General features: G+C 35.9%; 1 protein-coding gene across 1 annotated transcript in view; it reads right to left on the bottom strand.

The window, feature by feature from the left end:
* The window catches only part of AFG2A (AAA ATPase AFG2A), a 295,494-nt gene that overhangs the window by 105,063 nt on the left and 170,327 nt on the right, over positions 1-20,104 (bottom strand). The gene's annotated exons all lie outside the window — the stretch shown is intronic.

The following is a 20,104-nucleotide window of genomic DNA, read 5'->3' as shown; positions in this document are numbered from 1 at the left end:
TTTCTTGCAGGATTTCATGGAATAGATTATCAATGCCCTTATGAGACTCATTGCCTTCTGGGATACCAATTATCCGAATGTTTGCACATTTGATGGTATCTAGTATTTCTCGTATATTATTCTCATTTTGAGGGGGCAATTTTCTCAATCTTAGTGGTAGCTTTTTCTAGGCCAGCAATTTTCTCTTCTACGCCTGAGATTCTATTTTCTGAATGATCTAGTCTGCTTTTAATACTTTCAAGGGAGATTTTGACCTATATTATAGCCTTCATCTCTAACAGGTCCATTTGATTCTTTTTTAAAGTGTGTAATTCCTCTTTTAGATCTTGCAAGAATTTCCTTCCTCCTGGAATTCATCAGCTCCTTTCTCCTTTCTCTTCTGCAGTTGTCTTTCTTCTCTTCTATCTCTGCTAGCTTCGCCATTATGAATATTCTAAATTCTTTATCAGACATTTCCATGATTTCCACTGAACTGTTTGTGGATGAAGAGGAGTTATTCTTTTCCCTTGGAGGAGAGGTATTTTATTGCTTTCTCATATTTCTTGTGGCCTTGCTGTGATTTCTAGTCATCTGATGGATGGTGTGTTTCTTCCTAAACGTGAAGTTCAATTTGAGCATTCAGGAGCAAGCAGAAAGAGGTGATCTGGAATCTCTTTGTGGTTCTGTTTTGATCCCTTTGTGCAGCAGATTCAGTAGATATTAAGGAATATGTTAACTCCAAAAGTATTTGGATTTTTGGCTACAGTTCCCTTAGATCCATCTAGAAACAAAGTGAATGGAGATTGAGGGGCAGAGAGATGAGATAAAAGAAAAAGGAAACAGAGAGAGAGAAAAAACAACAACAAATATGTAATTCCCTTCCTCAAAACCAAGTGAGCCTCTAGTCCATCCCTACTGGAAACACTGAAGACTACACGTTAGCAGTGATCTTGGGTTCCTACTGTGGGATCAAAAGCTTAATTACTTCCTAAGCCAACTGCATCACATGTGAACCTCTATGAATAAGCATTGTCTGCTGCTATCCCAGAAGCTAAAAAGTTTTTTTTTTAAATCACTTTAGTTACAAAATGTATGTGTAAAATAGCTAAATAAATGGTCATGAAATTAGGTTGTTGGCAAAGTCATGACAGACTTTTCTGTTTTTCTATAAAAAATGTGTCATGAATTTTCTCTTTCCTTTGGAATAACATGCTCACAACAGCTTACATCATTTTTGATAAAATTCCTCTGAAAAGAACACTATGTCATGTTAATCATTTTAACAAAATGACCAAAACTGTAAGAACTTATTCTTTGAGCAGCTGCAAAAGGATGACATCTATTATGTCTGTACATGTATGGAAGTCTGTGTTAAGTTCTACTGCGGATATGGAGATACTAAACGAAGCCTCACAGAGTATATGTGAGTTGACAAGTTGAAGAACTGCAGAAAACCACGTCCCTTTCTTGAGGTTACAAAGCAGCCTGTCTGCTGCACCTGTTCTACTCCTCCTTCTAAACTGTTAGCACCTAAATTAGCATCTAAAGGAAAAACCTTCTAACACCCTTTGTCTGGTTAGGTGTATTAGCTTGAAACAAGATCCTCAAAGTATATCCATTCTTACAGGTTTCTTATTTGAGACCAAAGTTACAGGCAATGTAGGAAACATAAACAATACATCTAAGAAAGGAGAATCGGCTGTGTGTGTGTGTGTGTGTGCGTGTATGAGAATATGTAAAATTGTGACACTATCCACTAGGTCTCTCTTTTTCATAAGCTCAAAGACAGATCAAGTAGCTTTCATTTGTGTTGGAAAAAGCATAGAGCCATGTGGAATTAAATACTATTTTGAAAGCTTGTAGCAATATTATTTTTCTGTCAATAGTATCCTTTATTACAAAGATAGTATGCCAGCCATATGGTATACTATCTTGGATTTAAAAAGGGAAGCAAGCTATCATTATTATTTTTTAGGAAACTGTGAATTTGGAAAGTAAAAATGTAAAATCCAGTCTTTGAGAACACAATTCTTTCTTAATCCTATTTATATAAAACAAACCTGGAATTTGCTACATATATAGAGAGCTGAAACAGAAATTTTCAAGAACCTAAACCCAGTAGTCTGAGTAAGTTCAATAAAAGCAATGTGATTTCTCTCAAGAAAACATAGGTTTTACACAATATGGAGATTTTATAATTTATGTTTTTTTTTTAAAGAGGTTTTTTTTTTTTTTTTGCTGTAGGGCACGTGCGCTCGCCAGACAGAGAGAGACAGAGAGATAGAAAGCGAGAAATCACCCCCCAGGGGGGATGGCCACGCCGCAATCCCTTCTCCTCCACTCTCCTCTTGGGATTTTGGGCACAAACGCACACGCACCCAGCATGAGTTTTAAGCCACTGGGTCTGGGACGCGAACCGCAGTCGACTACATGGGAGTACAGCGACATAGCCATTACACTAACTGCTGGTCCCATATAATTTATGTTTTAATAAGCCAAATTCCAGAGTAAATCACATATAAGAGGTATTGTTCAAAAATGTATATGGAGATATGTTCACTTCTTAAATAAAAATTTGTCATAGTTACTAACAGATGTAGAAGAGACCTGAAGATACACTATGGATTTATAGAGGTGATAAAATGAAGAATAGCCTTAGAAATTCATGTCAAGGTTTTTAATGCTTATTTAAAAAAAAAAATCTATATTTGCTCCTTATATTAATGACAGTTCAGACAATTAGAGTTGATTAAATAGGCTTTGATTACATAAAACTAACAGCACACTTTCCCCACTGCCACACTACAAAATGACACAAACTAAAAGGGGCCAGATGGTGGGTGGTAAGGTAGTTAATGCAGCTGGGTTCCATGGTCAACTGCACAGTCCCAGACATGGAAGCTTGAAAAACATGCTTTGCACATGTGAGTGTTTGCCCAAAATTCAAAAAGGAAGGAGAAATGGAGGAGAAAAGATTGCAAATTACCATCCCCTGTGTGTGGGGAGTATGCTTTCTCACTTACTCTGTCTCTGGCAAGCACAAATACACTGGTGAGTTTAAAAAAAGAGAAAGTATATAGAACAAATACATAAAACTTAACACCATGAAACCATCCAGGAATTGCCAATGAAGAGAAAGAACTAACAATCATCAGATACAACAGGGAGCTAGCATTTTACAGCTGCATTACCTGATCTTGACAAGACCTCTATGAGTCCATGAGGCTCAATGGGGTTCAAACACCAGGAAGGGCGAAACATCACGTGGACCCCGAGAAATAGGGACATGTTCTTTCTCAGGGGGTCTAACAGAAAAGCACCAAATTAAGTTTCTACTCTTTCCTAACTTAAAGAATACATGCTCCTAATGTCTACAGTACTGACTCTATTAAGGAAGGTGATATGAATTCACTTAAGACATTAGGACATCTCCTTTAAAAAAAAATCACAGATCAGAGCCCTGTCAAGGTGGTGCAGTGGTAGTGTGCTGCTCTGCAATGCCAGGGACTACATGGAAGATACAGGTTCAGTTCCTGGGTCAACCCGTACACGGCAGGTATGCTGCAAGGAGATCCTGTAGAGGTTGATTCATATTCTCTCACCTCCCTCCAGCTCTCTCAATAGGAAATAAATCAGAAAGACAAAGAATCACTTACAAGAAAACTGGAGTAGGGATAGAGAAGTCTCTTTACCCCTAAAAAAGTTCTTTTCTACAGTGAAAAAGTGAATGATGACATAAATACGATTACATACACTAATTTTAAGGTTCATGAAGAAATCTTTTACAGAAGATGCAATAAACTAGGTTTCTCTGAAGCTAGTAAGAAGGTTTTTTTTTTTTTTCTTCCTTTTTTTTTTTTTTCTTTTTTTACTTCCAGAGCTTTTGGGTATGTTTAAAGCTAAATCATGTTCCCACATGAAATATTAATGCTCTCATTTTACACTGGTGGGCACGTTTTATTTCAGCGAGCATCAACATGTTGTCATTCCAATACCTCATTCCTCCTGGGGGAAATGAGAAAGATTTAGAGAAACCTTAAAGAAGGCATTCTTCCTCCTCCACCTCGCACAAGGCAAGGGCAATAAATGCCAATAAGATGTTGGGCCACAGGCTTCCTCCCAGTTACCCTTACTACAATTCTGCTAGTGTGCAAATCGGCTTTTGGACTTCAGCTGCTGAGAATGAAAGTATCATAATCTTCAGAGTATAGGACTATCACATTGGTCTGCACAGCCTCTTCTTTTATTTAAATTTCGTTTCACCTCCAATACTGGTTCCAGCTCCTTCCCTCCACTCCAACTACAGATGGAAACCTATGTATTTGCTATTACAGGATATCCACCAGAACCAAATGCATATACACACATAGACATCTTTATTCTTGTGTAACACATATTACTTGATGTGATTTACATAAAATAGTACTGAGCTCTAGATCTTTTCAGCCCTTTTAATAATCAATACTGTGTTTTTAAGATCTTTGTGTTATTGGAGAAAGAGAAAAACACACCCAGGAGCTGGCCTGGCATTACCAGCAAAGCCTTCATGTTATTATGAGCTAGCCTGAGCTTCACTTGGTGTTCAATTAAAAGTGAACGATTTCATCAGGAAGTCAAACTCCCACAATGCCACTCTGATCATAATGAATCAAAACAAAAACAAGACCTCTGTATAATCAGATTTGGACAAAATCTGAACATTGTTCAAGCCATAAAAATAAGCAAATATTCACTATGTTAGCTATTAAGAGTAATTACTGTTTCTTTACCGAATACGCTTTTAGCATCTTACTCATCCTGCTTTATAGGTAAGATTTAACTAAGATAATCAATCATAGTATTACCCCTGCTTATGGAAAGTTTCAAATCTAGAGCAATGCACCAATTTCTTAATACCTTCCCCAAATCATCTCATAAAAGCTCAGTTCTTCTAGTCCCCCCTAATATCCTACAGAGAGGTCACATGGTTCCCCAGAGGGTGTATTACTCCTCCCTACACTGAGTAATAAACCCAACTTGTTCCACTACAAGTGTGTGCTCTCAGAGGCCTTTGGCTGGAAGGCACTGGTGCGTACATTTATTTTATTGCTTCTGACTATTTCAGAGGGTTCCATGGGATGCACGCATCACATTTTACTTGACCATTTCCCTGTTGATGGACACTTGTGTTGTCCTGAACTCTCTGCTACCAGAAATAATTCCACAACAATCAGCTTGGAGTACTCCACTAACTAGAGCAGAGCTGTTTCTCTGTAACGTGTACACAGAAATGGGACTCTGGAGTGACAAGTAATACACATATTTACTTGTATGAAGGACTATGACATTAATCTTCAGACCACCAACATCAGTCTACATGTCTACCAGAAGTGCCCGAGTGTCCCCGTTACTCCAAATACAATATTTGAATTGTCAACGGATTTTTCTTTTTTTAAGATTTAATTTTATTTATCACTATCATCATTTTCCAATGCAACAGGGTACACACACTCATCAGAGAGTGAAAGACAGACAGACTGAGAGAGAAGTTAGAAAACAAGATGCCATGTCCAGGACTTGAACTGCAGTCAGCTATGTGGGAGTCCAGCATCTTAACCACAACACCACCCACTGGCCTGTCAACTGACTTTTCAAAAATTTCTTACCAAATAAATGGGTGTGAAATGGTATGTAACTATAATTTAAATTAGCATTTCTCTAGTTACTCATAAAATTAAACATCTTTCTTCATACACTTTGATATTTCAGGAGTCTTCTTCCATAAATTATTATCATAGCAATGATCTTTGATTGCTAATAAGTTTTCCTCTTCTTATTCTTTTTGATTTACAAGTATTTCTTGTATGGGCTACATATTTGCCTTTTTTCGACTTTTGATGTTGAAGAAATATTTCGATCTGTCACTATTCTGTTAATTTTATTTTATAATTCACTGAACCAAAATTCTTAGTTTTGACATCATAAAGATAACAATTTTATCCCTTATAATTTGTGCCTTTGGGGTTGAGTTGGAATAACTGTGTCTTATTCCAAGATCAGAAAAATACTCTCTTCTAGTAGTTCTATGGTTTAACATGTCCTATCACTTTTAAGCTTTTGTCCTTTGTGAAATTCATGTGACACATTACATGGGGCAGGGACCCAATATTTTTGTAAGCCAATTTTTCCAAGAACCTTAAGAACATCCCTCTTTCCCAACATGGGTCTGTTTTTTATCTCCCTCTCTTTTGCTTTTATTTTTAGTTTGCTTTAGGGTGTGTGCACTCACTAGAGAAAGGAGGTGAGAAATCACCACACCGTGGAGGATGGCCATGTCCCAATCCCTTCTCCTCCATTTTCCTCTGAGGATTTTGGGCATGCATGCGCACACACTTGGCGTGGTTTTCAAGCCACTGGGTCCAGGACTTGAATTGTGCAGAAAGCCACGTGGGGTCTTTAACTTTTATGCCACTTGCAGGACCACCAATCTACCTCTTCTGTTTCTAAGTTCCACACTACCTTTATTAATGTAGACTAAGACCTGATTGAAAAATCATTCCTCTTCCAGATATATCTCAAAATAGACTTAGTTATTTATAAAACTTTCTTCTTCATCAGAATCTGTTCATAAAGTTTCTCGAAAAGTCATTTTATGGGCCAGCCAATGGTGTGGTAGGTAAGGCAGCTGGATTGCACATTGCCAACTCTGTGGTTTGAGTCCTAGACTTGGTGGCTTGCAAAACACGCTGGGCATGTGTGTGCATGCCTAAACTCAGAGGAAAATGGAAAAGTGACTATGGTATGGCCATCCCCCGCCCCCCCCCAGGGGGGTAACTTTCTTACTTTTCTCTTTCTCTGTCTCTCTCTGGTGAGTGTGAACACTTTATAACATAAACAATTTTTAAAGCTGATTAAACATTCTATTGTAATTTTAATTGAAATTGCATATGAAAATGAACAATCTTATACCACTATATGCTCTATAAACAAACATGTTAAAGCTCTTAATTTATCCAACTCTTCATTTATGTCCTTTATTAAGGGTTTACAATTTGTTCTATAAAGTTATTTGAATTTTTGTTAGTTTAATGTTTACATGTATTATCGTTTTTGTAACCATTATAAATTTTGAAACACAGTTAGTGCTGAATGTGAAAAACAAAACTACTCATTTTTTAAAATAGCTTGCTTTGTCAGTTCTAATAGTTTGCCCATATAACAACATTTAACCTTCAAATAAGACGAGTTGTCTGTTGTATTTTCTTTTCCCCCCTCCCCCATCTCCCTATTTTAGCTTATTTTTTAATTTATTGGATTAGCCAGAACTATATTAAGAATATTAGTATTAGAAGTATGTGTCTTGTGTAATGCTTGTTTAAAGTTTTACTACTGAAGCTGGCTCTAAGTTTTGTATATAGTTTCATCAAGTTTATAAAGTTTTATTTTATTTCTAATTTTTAGACTTTTAATCACAAATTGGAATTGATCGTTATCAAATATTTAAGAATTCTTTTAAATAATCGTTTTTGCCTATTGTGCTTTCATCATTAATATAATGAGTGTTTTATTTGTTAATTTTTTGGTTTTCATTTATTTTTCTCAATTTTAATTTATTTTATGAATTTAATTGCAATATATTACTTAGCTTGTAAAGTGAATTTACCCAACACAAATACACCTCACATTAGTCCAGTTGGGGATATTATTCACATTATCTTCAACAGGTAACTATCCATTTCTGTATCCCATAAATATTTTGCCTGTGCTTCATTTGATTTAAAAAAAAAAATACAAAAAAACGTTATGACATCATTGCCTTTCAGAGATAAATACTAAAATTTAAAGTATTTACTGTTGAATTTATTTAACTAATATCTCATTCAGAATTCCCAATATGTGATTGTAAGCTAGACCAAATCTTTTCTTTTCTTGTACTAATTTATTGGAATGACAGTTGTACAAGTCTTACAAAATTAGGCAGATAGGTATCTACACAAACTTTTTTATTTTTGCGGGGGGGGGGGGATCAATATGAGACAGAAGCCATATCCCCTGAAACTTGGTAGAATTATCCCATAAAACTGGTTTGGCTTGCTGAGGTATGCTTGTTTATTCAGGTGTTCCTATGTAGTTTTGGGAGACGGCTTTGATTACTATTTCTATTTCTTTGACAAATATAATTTATTTTAATTTTTTTTCTTTACCTGTTTACTTTGCAGTTTTAGCCCAGCAGTTTCACACAAGGAAATTAATTACAAAGAATTTTTTGACAAAATTTGTAATACAAATGAAATTCTTCAGCACCTTTACCTATACCACATTCTGAGACCCTAGTTCTAAGCTCAGTGCTTCTCAACAAAATGATTGTCTAGTCAAAAGTTGTGTTCTTAATCTCTAGAAAATCCTATATGTTCCTATATGGAGAGCAGCTTCAGGATTATGGACCAAAAAAATAATAATCTGAATGGAAAAATCTCTCATTTATACTTCAGAAACAGGATGTAGGGCTTTTGCATAGAGATTTAACAATGAACTGATCCAAAAAACTTTGCTGAAGGCCCCATGAAGTGGGTGAGAAATTTTTCTTTACCTCTGAACCCAGTTCCTGAATCTATAGCACTTTGCTGGGCTAACAAGCCAATATTCTTCTTTGCCTATCAATTATAGGAAGGGAGAAATTGGCTTAGGTACAAATTAGAGGCAGCATTTTTCACTGAAGATGTGAAGTTATTAGGGATGTACTTTGATGGCTAAGTATAGGATTTCTGGATAATTAAGACTAATGAAGGTCTTCAAAGCTAGGCAGTTAATTTATCATGCAAAGACTATTAAATTGACATGATGAAACTCTTTCTCATGGTCTCAACTACCAAATTATTTAATATATTTTGTGTATGCTTCCCCATAGGGCCATAACAGGATTTTTATAAACTGTTAGGATGAATGCTGACGTGCATCTTACTTTGTTTATCACTGAACGAAAGCCAAAAGACACTAATTAGGGTAGTTCTGCTACACAATGTTTATGTACTAATTACCCCACTTCCTAAACCAAATATTCCAAGAAGTACTAAGAATGCATGGCAAAAAGCCACTGGTTACGGCATCAAGCATGCTGCTCCACAAACAAAAAGAATAACATACTCTAAAAGCAAAAAAACAATAGAAAAATTAATATATAATATATATAATTAATATTTGATATATATAAGTGAATAATACAACTGTCTTTTATCTAAGGATGCAGCAAGCATTATTATAGTAAATAGCATAAGCACTTAATTTTAATGTGCTGAGACTTTCACATGAAAGAGAAAATAAAACTTCCTAAAAATGGTACATTCAGTTGGGACCAGCAGTTAACGTAATGGCTATGTCGCTGGACTCCATGTAGTCGATCACAATTCGAGTCCTGGACTCAGTGGCTTAAACTCACCCCGGGCATGTGTGCGTGTGTGCCCAAGATCCCGAGAAGAGAATAGAGGAGAAGGAACTGTGGCATGGCCATCCCCCCTGAGGGGTGATTTCTAGCTTTCTGTCTCTCTGTTTCTGTCTTTCTGGCGAGCACACGTACCCTACAGCAAAAACCTCTCAAAAAAAAAAAAAGTTACATTCAGTAAAAGGAAATATGTCATATATAGTCAAGGCATATATGTGTGTGTATGTGGTATGTGTATGTGTGTATATATATATATAAATTATATATATAATTCAAGGCAAATTTGTGAAAAACTATTTTTAAAAAATACTAGAAAAATGTTTATTGAAAATGACAAGTTAGTATTGCAAAGCCCTGTTTCCAATTCAATTTAAGTATTCACTGAAGGCTTTCTACATGTTAGATGCTAGGATTCCAAGGATAAACAAGACATACATGTTTCTTGTCCTCGAAGAACTTAAGAGTCTAATGGGGAGGATGGACAAGTACGCAGACAAACAAAACAGGGCAATAAATGCTATAAAGTCAGAGATACACAGAGTACTTGAGTCTAGGATTTTATTTCATACGTATGTGTGTAAGTGTAAACAAATAAATTTTAGAAACACAAAGAACTTTCTGGGACCAGCAGCTGGCATAATGGCTATGTCGCTGGACTTCCATGTAGTCAACCATGGTTTGAGTCCCAGACCTGATGGCTTAAACTCACTCTGGGTGCATGTGCATGCGTGCCCAAGATCCCGAGAGGAGAAGGGAATGTGAAGTGACCATTCCCCCTGGAGGGTGATTTCTTGCTGTCTCTCTGTCTCTCTCTCTGCCTTTCTGGCAAGTGCACAGACCCTATAGCGAAAATCTCTGCCCCCCAAAATAGAACTTTCTGGAACTTTCCTATCTTTTCTAATCTGTACTTTCTCCTTAGTGTATATACTTAAGTATGTGTCAATAGTACATACTCTCCTGCCTATTCTTGTCAATTTGCTTTCTCTGTCTTCCTCATTTTTTGTACCTTTACCTTGTCTATTTTGTTTCTTATTTGACCACAATGGAGACCACATAAATACTTTTACTACCTTTATTTGAGTGGAAATAGTGATAATGTTGATCACAATTATAATAAATTTATCATGTATCATATCATTCTAAACACATTCACATGCATTAACTACTTTGTCACAAGATCCATAAGGTAGGCATAAACATTATGTACAAATAACATTACAGATATGGAAACTGAGGTAAAAAAAGAGGTCCAGTAACTTTCCTAAGGTCACACACCTAGCAAAAGGCAGAGCTAAAATATTACCCCAACCAGCATGGCTGTGGTTTAATTTAAAACAACAGCTGGACTGGCTTTGTAGTCTAGTGGTTAAGGGAGCCAGATCCCACATAGCTGACTAAGTGGTTAGAATTCCAGCCCCAGTGGCTTGAAAAACATGGGGGGCTGGGAGGGAAGGTAAGAGTGCCTGTCCAAAATCCAGACAGATAGAGAAATGGAGAAAGGACTGTAGCCCTGCCTGAATGCGGGGGGTGGAGAGGGTGCTTTCTCTATCTATCTCTCTCTCTCTCTGGCCAGTGTATATACCCTCTGTTAACTAAAAATAAATAAATGATTAAATAAATACAACAGGTTAATTTCAGGGAGAAATTATCAAGGATTGTTTTAACCATTCCAAAGATATAGTTTAGTTTATTTCTCACAATGACTTGAATATCTTAAATAGGTAACAGGGTCATTGTAAGGATAAGGACATTGAGACAGACTGAGTAGTCCAAGTCATATAATTAAAGGTTCAAAACCAAAGAAAGAAAGAAAAAAAAATACTTAAGAAAGGAAGTCAACTTTGAATAAAAAAGAAAAGCCAATAAATACATTATTTTTATATGAGCCCACATTCTCTTAATCAAGATTTTGGAGAAAATCAAAAGTTCAATGCTTCAAACTAATAACAATGTCATTTTTCAAAAAAAGTTTCCTGGTCTTCTACTAAAAAATAATACATACCCTCTGCCTTGTCATTTTTCAGATGTACTCAGTAATCGGCATAAATCTAAAGTTAATTTTTACTCTTTCTTACTTTCTTAGTTTACCATAAGAAACTCAGGTGACAACACATCAAAAAATTCCAGGATCACACTACCAGTTAATTATAGGTAGAATCTCACAACTAAGACCAAATAAACACTCGATATAGCCTCCATGCTTTCTATTCAAAAGCACAGATCTCATGGTTGTGTTAGAGTAACCTTTTATACTTACCGCCTTCTTATATGCAGGCAATGCTGACTGGGGTATATATAACTCAAAAAAAACACAAAAAACAAAAAACAACAACAAAAAAAAACCCAACTTATTTGTCCTGTTATAAAAGTATAAGCATCACAAACTCTAAAAAAACTTTACTTCAAAATGTAGCTTCCTGAATTGTGAAGTTAATGTCTCTCCAATGATGAACCCAGGCCTCTAAGAATGCCAGAAGACTTACCAGTTCAAAAGCACATCAAAATTCAGATTAGAAAAAGGAGGTAATTAGTGCCTGCAGCTTTGTTTAGGGTTTTTAGTGCCAGAGACTGCAGTCAAAGAGTGCATGCAATCAGTCCTTGCACATTATAATTAAATGACGGGAAGGACGGAGCTCTACATCACAACTACTAAAAATACTATGAAAGTCTGGGCTGCCAAGATGAACCCTTAAGCTCTCCCCACTAAATCATTTTTTCTAGCTCTACTACTTGAGCTGTGTGACCTAAATGCTTTTCCAAACATTCTCCAGAGAAATTGTTCAGGGTGAGTATTTTTAATTTGTGTCTAAACTCTGTTCCGACCCTATACAAGGGCTTAGGCACGTATGTGCTGTCAGGTCTCACAACCTGAAAAAAGTATGGCACCTGACAGGATTTGTTAGATATGGAATGGCTAATATTAGGGCTTCATTATTTGCTCTGCACTCTATCTCAGATTTCTGAAAAGAAAACAGAAAAATCCTGTGGAGTAAACAGAATCTAAATTTAGTTCTCGAATATCAATTTGGTCCTTGCTACTTTGCTATTTTGCTATTTTTCTATGAATACATTCACTGTGGCCTCAGCAGCTAATCCAAACTTTTTCTACTTCTCTCAAAGATTCAATGATTACCTACCCTTCAAAAATGGTTGAAAGTATCAGCTGTTAACTTATTGAATTTGCTTATATCCTCAAAATTTCTCGCCTTTTAGATCCATTATTCCATATCAAGAGGAAAAACTGACTTGCACTCTCTTTCTCACCCTTGCCACTCACCCTTACCCTGCACCAGGCTCCCGACATGTGGAAAAACACTCCTGCTTCTGCTGCCTCTACAGGGCAAGGGCACGGCTTCACACTCTGTTATGTTTCCTTCATCTCTCAGAATTTGTTCAACACATATTTATAAGCATCTGTCCAGATGTTAGGTACTATGCTCTGCACTGAGATGCTGACTCCTGAGAAAGCACCCTTAATAACTCAGAGATCTTCCTTTCTGTCTTCAAACACATACATAGAATTATCTCCCGAAAATCTCTTAGACTTCATTCCTTCTGAGGCCAATGTCTCAGCCCAGCTGTAGCCTACCAAGAATTTACTGTCCAACTCAAGGTGCATCCTTGCACAAGTTGAGTATCCCTTATCCAAAATGCTCAATACCAGGGTTCACATTTTGAGTTTTTTTGGAGTTTGGAATATTTACATATACATAATAAGATCTCTTGGGAATGGGACCTGAGTCTAACCACCAAATGCATCTATGTTTCATATCTTCCACACATACCCTAGAAGTAATTTCATACAAGATTTTTGTCTGAGGATTTTGAATGTGACCTATCACATGAGGTCAGATGTGGAATTTCCCATTTGTGATATGCTGGTACTCCTCAAAGTTTCAGTTTTTGGTGTGTTTTGGATTTTAGGTTTTCAGATTAGGGATTACTATGTTTTGAATATGTTCTCCCTAAAATTTATGTGTTGGGGACTTAATTTTTTTTTTAAGTATTTGGTAGAGGTCACATATGCTTGTTTGAGGGGGGAAGATTAGAGAAAGTGAGAAAGCACCGCCCCCCCCACCATTTCTGCCTCAGTTTACTTATTGTTACAGAACAAACATTTTACTCTACTTATCTTTGTGTATTGATTCTGTATCCTAAAATTGTTGAATTTATAACCTTCGAATAATTTTTTAAATAAATTATTTAGGTGTTTGTATGTATATAACCACATCATGTGCAAACAGGGACACTTTAACTTCTCCCTTTCCAATCTGGATGCTTTTCATTTCACTCTCTTACTTGACTGAATTGGCCAGATGTTCAGTACTATACAGAATAGGACTGGAGAAACTAACATCTTTGTCTTATTCCAGTTTGGAGAGGAAAAACTTTCAACTTTTCCCATTGTTTATGATTTTATATATAGATACCTGTGTGTGTGTGTGTGTGCCACACGCACACAGTATAAACATTTTACTCTACATATTTTTGTATGTATTTGGTGTCCGACTGAATTTTTTTTTCCATCAGTGTAAATATTTCTCCAACTAAATCTTAGAAAGATATGAAAAATTATTTCCTTAGAAGGACCTCACTTTATAATAAACTCTGGTAGAATATCTTGATTTAAAATGGCAAGTGACTATTATTATATTTTCAGAGTAGAAAATCATAAATATCAATAAAAATTTATCTGCATTATATGGATATAAAAAGGTCAGAAAAATAAAACAATAAGATAATCACTCTAGTACTTTTACATATGAGTAGACATAGTTTTAAACATTCTACTGAAGAGCAAAATACAAATTTATTAACAGAAATTACATATGAGACTTAGGTATACCCATACAGAAAATAAAGAACAGCAATAGTTTTTCAACTAGTTGAAATGATTTCAACTAACATATTTGCTTTCATTATAGAAATTATGGGCAATTTATTCTAAAATAAAATTTAAAGAGATGGTCTCATATTATTCTTAACTTCATCAAGAAATAATTTATATACCATAAAGTCCACCAATTTTAAGTGTACAATTTAATGATTTTGTAATAAATTTATCGAGTTGTGTAACCTTTACTGCTATCCAAATTTAAAGCATTATATTGCCCCCAAAGCTGCCTGATGCCTGTTAATAGTTTACCAGCCAGGCAACTCCTAATCCCAGATGAAAGGAGGTATTGATATACTTCTCTACAGATTTTCCTTATCTAGATGTTTAATATAAATGGAATCATAAAATTTATCAGTTGCTTTTATACTTAATGGACTTTTTAAAAGCCTATTAGATCTTTTATTTAGGGTATTCTGAATAAAATTAACCTTATAGTCAAGTGAAAATCAAAGTTCTAATGTCTACTAAGAGTATATTTGATTGTCAGGAAAGTTATGATGCATTTTTGCATAAAAAGTTACACCATGACTTTCCCGACAACCTAATAGTCTAAATCTTGAATGAAAAGGAGCATTTTAATCCTTTTCAGAGACAGTAAAAGAGCCTACACATTTCAAATTCTTACTGTCACTAGAAATATATTCCGAATATCAGAATTACAAAATAAATATAAGTGGCATTAGTCGTTTGCTTTAGTGTTGTATCTAGATGAAAGAAAACTGGACTAGGAATAGAATACTTGGCCTATTTCAAATACTACAGTGTGTGTATATCTTACCCAAAATACCCGAGACCAGAAGTGTTCCATGTTTTGTAATACTTGCAGATACATAACAAGAGAGTTTGGGGATGGTATCCAAGTCTAAGCATGAAATTAATTTATGTTTAATATATACCTTAAACACAAAGCCTGAAGGTAATTTTATATAATAATTTTGTATTGCACTGTTTTGACTGTGACCCATCATATGAAGTGAGGTATGGAATTTTCCACTTGTGGTGTCATGCAAGACACAAAAAGTTTCAGATTTTGAGGGTTTCAGATTTCAAACTTTTGAATTAGGGATGCTCAACCTGTAAATGATTCCTAGTCATGATACCTCAAAGTTTTGCCAATCATTAAAAAAAATCAGAAATGCTCAGAAAATTCTCAAAGACAAATGAACTGAACAAAGTAATGAACTGTTGGCAGAGAGACTTCAATAAAATCCCCAAACTAAGCATTTCAATAAATCTTAAATGCATATTTATATAATACATGACTTTTCTTTTTTTTTTAAGTGCAGTAGGAACATAAAAGAAATCCAAGAATACAGTTTCTTTTTCCTTTTTTTGGAGAGATTTTTGCTATAGGGCGTGTATGCTCGCCGGAAAGATAGAGAGACACAGAGAGACAAAAAGCGAGAAATCACACACACACACACCCCGGGGCCGGGGGGGTGGGGGATGGCCACACCGCAATCCCTTCTCCATTCTCCTCTCAGGATCTTGGACACACACGCACATGTACCTGGCGTGAATTTAAGCCACCGGGTCCAAATCATGGTCAACTACATGGGAGTCCAGCGACATAGCCATTGCGCTAACTGCTGGTCCCAATAATACAGTTTCTTATCTTTCAAGGACTGATATTTTTATTAGGGAAATAAATTACATACATGATATAATTAAAAGAATTCAAAACAGATAGGTGAAGTTATCAAATTGTAGAAGTTAGAGAATAGAGGCTCTAAGATATGAAGGCAGGGAAAAATCATCGTGGGTTTTATATTTTTATATATATATATGTATATATATGAAAAACCAGGTATATAACATAGCTCAGCAACAATGAAACTAGCCTGATCAGTGCAATTGATCTACATAAATAGATGTAGTACTTTCATGAGAGGTAAAAAAACGGTACAAGCAGTAACTCCAAAACTTTTCTAGAACCAGCATGAAAGATGTACAGCTTCAGAAGTACTAAAGTCTACGACAACGTAATTATAATAAGTGCACCTGGATGTTAGTACTTTAAACTCTTCTGTATAAAACAAGAGATAAGTGTCTGCCTTCTCTTCATCTATTAAAACTTAAGTCACTTCCTTTCAGGGGTTGCATAATAGAGGACAGTCCAGTAGATGAATCAGTCCCTGGAGACTGCACTGCCACACAGGGCCAAGCTCTCCCTCCCTCAAAGGCTGTGGAGCCTCGCCAGGACTTTCAATCCACCTAAGTCTGTAAAAATATGTGTTAACAGGTCATAAGTGGAGTACAGCCTGTTCATACATTTGAGAAAATTAAATAAAATTAACACTGAGGTTTTACTACATACCAAGACTCTGCTAAACACAGAAATAATAAACATTACCTAATCTAATATTTAGAAGTGAAGTACTTGGGTATTGTTTTCATTTTAGATAAAGAATATGAGCCTGGATTCGTGGAACAGGTTGCTATGTGTACTACCAGATCTATGTTTCAAAGCCAGGACAGTCTGACTCCAAAGCCCATGATCTTTCCACTCTACCATGGTGTATCTAAGTAGTGGGCTTATCAGAACCTTCCAGATAGTAACATTAATATGTATTTTAAAAACAGCAAATATCTACTAAGGGCTTCTCTATTTATTATATAATATTACTATTAATCCATATAACTCTGGAGAGAGTAATTATATCCCTGCTTTATAGATCATACATTCCGGGCTACAGGCTAAGATTAAAATTGTCAGCAAGCTGCAGAGCTAGTTCCGAAATCAGGTACTCCTGACGTTAACCTACTGCTCTTTATACTAAGTCATGACGAGTCCTTATTAATAAAACTTGGCATTTATTTTTAAGAAAAATATTTTATTATTTATATATGTATATTTAAGCTTTCTGATGTCTCTTTATATTCCCTGTTTGTTTGTATGTATGTATGTGTGTGTGTGTATGTATGTTAAGCCAGAATTAGGTCCATTGATTCTTTTTTCCTTTACTCTCTGATATTAAAGATACTAATAATATAAATCCAATGAACACCATTAATATGTCCTTTATCAAACATTCATCACTGTCCACTGTCAATATTCCCTTCCAATATATCCACACCTTACATACTTCTGACTGATGGTCTGCTATAATTTATAGTAGATGCTTTGTGTTAAAGAGATGGCATAATAGTTACTTTGCTGGACTCCCACACAGTGGACCACGACTTAAAACTTACTCCAGGTGTATGTGCATGCGTGCCCAAGATCCCGAGAGAAGGGGAGAAGGGTCTACAGTGTGGCCACCCCCGCTTGGGGGATGATTTTTCACTTTCTGTCTCTTTCTCTCTCTAGTGAGCACACAAACCCTATAGCAAAAATGTCTCTCTAAAGAAATAAAAAAGGAGAAAAACTATTTCTCTGTCATGTAAGAATGGTTCTGATGTATGGAGTTAAATGAATCTGTTTAAAAGTTCTATTTTAAGGGGGCTAGCAGGTGCTATGGTGGTTAAGGCACTGTATACTTCCACACGACCGACCACGGTTCAAGACCTGGACCTGGTGGCTTGCTTTCTGACTTTCCTTCTCTGTGTGTGTCTTTCTCTGGTCAAATTAAATGAAAGAATAAATTTTTTTAAAAAAAAAGTTCCATTTTAAGAACTGTCTGCCTTGGGACCAGCAGTTAGTGTAATGGCTATGTCACTGGACTCCCACGTAGTCGACCACGGTTCGAGGCCTGGCCGGATCCGGTGGCTTAAACTCACGCTGGGTGTGTATGTGTGCGTGCGTGCCCAAGATCCCGAGAGGAGATTGGGGGAGAAGGGAATGCGGTGTGGCCATCCCCACTGGGGTGTGATTTCTTGCTTTTTGTCTGTCTCTGTCTGTCGGGCAAGCACACGCGCCCTATAGCAAAAAAAAAAAAAAAAAAAGGAACTGTCTGCCAAGTTCCACGTGGCAGATTCTGCATGTACCCGAAAATAGTGCTCAAATTCCTTACAAGTCTCCTTTATCAGATAGCAAAATATCTTCGATTCTTCCTGTGTGAGTTTCCAAGTCCTTCCACATCTTGGTCACCATTTTCCGGAAGATGTCTCCTCTAGAGGGCAGCCTTTTCAATAACTGAGGATGCCTATCACACTTATTCATAGGCTTTATTTTTTCCTGATTAATCAAAATTTGCAATTTCTAGACCCTCACCCTTCCCCTTCCACCCAAATCCAGATTAATCTCTTCTGGACTTCCCATGGCTTCTCAATGTTTCTCTTAAAACATGGTGAACACATTTAAATTGACCAGCATGTAAATACAGTGGGACAATTTGCTTTCAATGCTGAAGTGTTTACAAGGGTACTTAAAAACGGTAATGGAAAAATGGAATTTAAAAATATGTCTATTTTGGTGCAGAGATTTTGAAGTCCATACACAGTTTTTTCCTAAAATATAGTTTTCAAGAACTTTTTAAAGACCCCTTGTGTGTACTCTTAATTTTGCTTGTCTTAAATTCCTTTCCCAAAGAGCCCCTGTGCCTAGCCTATAGTTTCTGTGTCTTCTAAACCAGTCTGAGCACTGACTAATCTTTGTAAAATCTCCTGACAATAATTTCTTTCCTATTTAGAAGTTATTTCCCCTCTGCCTACTAAGTTCTGAACTCCTCCATGATATTTCAACTTACTCGCCTAGCTTTATCAGTCACTGATCTCTTTATAACTCTGGGTCACACAGATTAGAATGTACACTAGTCTCCAAATACATCCTATGTCTATGTCTGTGCCTAGAGTGTAATTCCAATATGGAATGCCTACCTATTCCGCTCCTCTACTTCCCAAACTATCAACCTTTATCTCCAAGACCTAGAATAATTATTCTCTTAGTCACTCTTGCTGAAAAAGGTCTAACTTTCCTAGATGTTCTTAAGTCTTGTTCTAGAGTAAAGTTTTCATGCTTTTTCTTCAAATCAGTTTTTCCTCAAGTTTACTATTATGTTCTAATTCCAAGGTCAAATAATCTACCTTATAATGCCTATTTATAGCTAGATATGTGATAGAAAGCTTCCATAATCTAGTCAATCAATCAAAAGATTCTAAGTAACCATCTATCATATAGCTAAGTTTTGGGGTTGAAAAAGAGAAGACATGAGAAATCTTTCCTAAGAAGTCTTTTCCCTTAAGGAGAGTATAATACAATGAGAGAATTGGAAAATTAAAAAAAAAAATAAAAGAGGAGGAAGAAAAAAAGAAAGGAGAGTGAGTGATGATCACTTTATGAATAGAAGCCCAAATCTTTGCTAAAGTAGTCAGAAGATCTGATTCTCAAAAGGTGAATTAGGAACTTAGCAAGCAGATAAATAGGAAGATAGTTTATTGCATGGTGTTATAATAGAGGTGATAAAATACACTGTCAGAGATCAGAGAATTTTGTAGGAAAGAGAAAAGTCAAGGAAGATACTATAGAATGAGAGGTTATTCTCGAATACTACCAAAAGAAGCCTGGTGCTTGGAAAGGGCAGTGTTTGTACTGACACTACTAGATGACTGGCATGTAGGGATGAGTGGGGTAAAAATGGTAATTCACGAAGCAGGCCACAGTAATCTTTGTTGTGTTTTCAGGAAGAGGAGTGTCTTTACCTGCAATAAACTGATGGCTATGGGCATGTCGGTACTCCACCCAAAGTGTTTTTTTTTTTTTTTTACGGTCGTAACCTAATTTAGAATGTTGTGTTTTACACCACTTTATTCTACTAATTAGGGTAAAAATTTCATGTAAATAATTACTGGTTTCTTTACTATCAAGTGTAAAACTTGGATTTTTTTCCAAAGTAATAGAACATTTTAATAAAATTAAAAAAAAAAAAAAA

The sequence above is a fragment of the Tupaia chinensis genome, unplaced genomic scaffold, assembly GCF_000334495.1.
Source record: "Tupaia chinensis unplaced genomic scaffold, TupChi_1.0 Scaffold000362_1, whole genome shotgun sequence".
Classification (NCBI taxonomy): domain Eukaryota; kingdom Metazoa; phylum Chordata; class Mammalia; order Scandentia; family Tupaiidae; genus Tupaia; species Tupaia belangeri.
The sequence above is the reverse complement of the archived record's forward strand: the minus strand, read 5'-3'. Positions and strand labels throughout refer to the sequence as shown.